Consider the following 3,378-nt stretch of genomic DNA (forward strand, 5'->3'; position numbering starts at 1 on the left):
CTGTCCATAATGTACCCAAATAGAAATTACTCTAATGTCAATCAATAGTGTGGAGATGATAAGTAAATTGAATGAGAATGGACAGTCTCTAATTACACATAATAATATGGTTGAATCTCACAGACAATATTGAGAGAAAGAAGTCAGATGCAAAAGGGTATGTACTGTATTGATTCTATTTATTCAAAGCGCCCAAATAGGCAAAACCAATCTCTGTTGTTAGAAATCAGGACTGTGATTATTCTTGGGGTTGTATAGTAATGGAGGGGGCATAAAAAGGGTTTTGGGGGGAGTAGTAATGTTCTGGCTTTTTTTTATTTTTGATGCTTAGAAGGTATGTTCAGTTCATGAAAATTCATTGAGCTGTATATTTATGATAAGTGCCCTCTCATATATGTATATTACTCTCCAGTAAAAAGCTTAAAGATATTTATAAGCATGAGTTTTATGTGAATTGGAATTAGTTTCCAGCTTTTATCAGTTATATTTACATGCACCTGTTTTAGAACACGCTGGCCTCTGAAAAGTGGAGAATAGTTTAAGTGTTCTATCTAGTATCCTTGAGCATCATGAAATAGACACTTATCTATCTATCTATCTATCTATCATCATGTTTAGTGTGTGATAAGGAGGTGGGATAGTCAGATGGTTTAACATAAGATTTGATTTCATAAGACCACATCTGAGTTCTGGTTCTGTCCTTGATGAACTTAGTTCTTGGGCTAGGTCACATAACCCTTCTAAGCCTTACTTTCCTCACACAAAAATGGGTTATAATATCTAAGGCTATGTGGATCTATTTTGAGTTCCTATTTTGAGTATTATATATCATTTTATATATTGTTTGTTTACTAGAAAGTGAATCTGATAGGGGCAGAGATTTTTGTCTGTCTAATTAATCTAATGTCCACATTCCTGGAACTATATCTGGCAAATAACTAGTATTTGGTAAATATTTCTTAAGTAAATAAGTTGCTAAAGCAAGAATACTGAAAGAAATTTGAAAATAGAAAATATGTGTGCATCTAGAAGCTACTCTTACTCCCATCAGACTATTATTAAAGATCACCAGAGGAAAGCCATAGGCAAAAAGAATGAAACTGGACCCCAAAATTATCCCATACACAAAAATCAACTCAAAGTGAATAAAAGACTTGAACATAACACCTGAAACTGTAAAATTCAAGAAAACAAAGAACATAAGTGCCTTGACATTGGTCTTGGAAATTTTTTTTTTTTTGGATTTGACATCAAAGGCAAAAGGAATAAAAGCAAAAATAAACAAGTAGGACTACATCAAACTAAAAAGCTTCTGCACAGCAAAGGAAATCATTAACAAAGTGAAAAGTCAGCCTACAGAATGAGAGAAAATCTTTGCAAATCCCATATTCTATGAGGGGTTAATACCTAAAATATGCAAGGACCTCATATAATTCAGTAGCAAAAAAACCCAAAAATGATCAAAGGACCTAAATAGAATTTTTCTGAAGAAGGCATACAAATGGTCAATAGGTACATGAAAATGCGCTCAGCATCACTAATCTCAGTGAAATGCAAATCAAAACAACAATGAGATATCACTTTATATCTATAAGGATGTCTATTACCAAAAACACAAGAGATAACAAATGCTGGAAAGGATGTGTAGAAAAGGGAACACTTCTACACTGTTGGTCAAATGTAAAGTGGTACAGCAACTATGGAAAAATCTATGGGGTCCCTCAAGAAACTAAAAGTAGACTACCATATGGTCCAACAATTCCACTTTTGGGTATATATCCAAAGGAAATGAAATCATTATCTTGAGGAGAAGTCTATACTCCCATATTCATAGCAGCATTATTAATCATAGCCAAGGTATAGAAACAACCTAAGTGTCCATCAACAGATGAATTGATAAAGAAAAGGTTACACACACACACACACACACACACACACACACACACACACACACACACTGGGGTGGAAGAAATAGGGAGAGGTTGTTAAAAGGGATACACATTTCTTTTATCAGATGAATAAGGTCTGAGGATCTAATATATAACATGATGACTATAGTACATAACACTATATTGGATAGTTGAAATTTTCTGAGAGTACTAAAACTTAAGTATTCTCTCACCAAAGGAGAAAAGAAAAAAAAGTAAATATGTGAAGTGAAGGATGTGTTAATTAACTCAATGGGGGAATCCTTTCACAGTGTACAAGCATATCAAATCATCATGTTGTAGACTTTAAATATGTTACAATTTTATTTGTCAGTTATGCTTCGGTAAAGTTGAGGAAATAAGTCACCAGAAACCCTGAGTCTGGCACTTTGCTTCATAACTCATTGTAGTACAGAATTAAGTCTAATGAGTTATCTTCACGTATAAAAGAACTTAAATAAATAACAATTACTAGGGTATAACTTAGCCTGGCATATCATGATATTATTTATCATTGCCCTTCTTCCTGGAGACAGGGAATTCATTCATTCATTCATTTAGTCATTCCATATTTATTAAATAAATATTTCTTGTTATATATTAGCCAGCAATGTCCAACAAATGGTTTTTGCCCCAGTCATGCTCACAGTTGCATAAGGAACAGTCATTAGATAGAAATTTATACAAATCTTACACAAATTTTATAACAAGCAAGACCTTTCGAGTTAAGAAGGTTATGGATAAAGGGATGGATTAGGCCTCACCTCACAAGGAGACTTTTTTCCAGGAATGCACCATACTAGCTACTTCATTCAGGTGTTCTCTCTTTTCCTTTATCCTGAGTCCTAGAGAATTCTTACTACTATACTGTTACCCTTGTGTGTTCCATACCTCACAACAGAACGGACTTGAAACATATTCCAAACAACAATACCAATTGAGAAATTAGATCTTTTCCAGTTTATCCAAAACATGTGTGGGTAGCTAAACCTGCCCCAAATTTATCTTTGCCTTGGCCCACTGGAGGGGCAAGGCTGGGGTAGCTCTCAAAAGAAGATTCCAAGGTCCAGAGGAATGGCCTTTTTTAGCCATGGGCATACCATACCTCCAGAATCAGCTGTTACTTATTTCCCTAAAAATATAGTGCTACCTCCATTATAATTTCTGAGTGCATGAGGAAGTAACCTCAAACGTGAAAAACTGACCTTCCTGGTACTTTCTGCGTTCCATAAAGGATGTAATGAAATGATGTTATTTGGGTGGCAGTGTCTCTGAGAACATGAACTATTTCCAAGGCTGTCATTCCAGTATTGGCTCTGACTCTTTGTCTTGTCTCTTGCTCTCATTGCTCCTTTGGCTCAAAGTGGTGAGACCTCTTGCCTGGACTTCCACTTGTTTGTTTGCTTGCTTCTTCCTTCCTTCCTTCCTTCCTTCCTTCCTTCCTTCCTTC

The 3,378-nt window shown here is 35.2% G+C and overlaps 1 protein-coding gene across 1 annotated transcript in view; it reads left to right on the top strand.

The window, feature by feature from the left end:
* Positions 1 to 3,378, top strand: part of MACROD2 (mono-ADP ribosylhydrolase 2) — a 2,036,271-nt gene that overhangs the window by 607,229 nt on the left and 1,425,664 nt on the right. The window lies entirely within an intron of this gene.

The sequence above is a fragment of the Panthera uncia genome, assembly GCF_023721935.1.
Source record: "Panthera uncia isolate 11264 chromosome A3 unlocalized genomic scaffold, Puncia_PCG_1.0 HiC_scaffold_11, whole genome shotgun sequence".
Classification (NCBI taxonomy): Eukaryota; Metazoa; Chordata; class Mammalia; order Carnivora; family Felidae; genus Panthera; species Panthera uncia.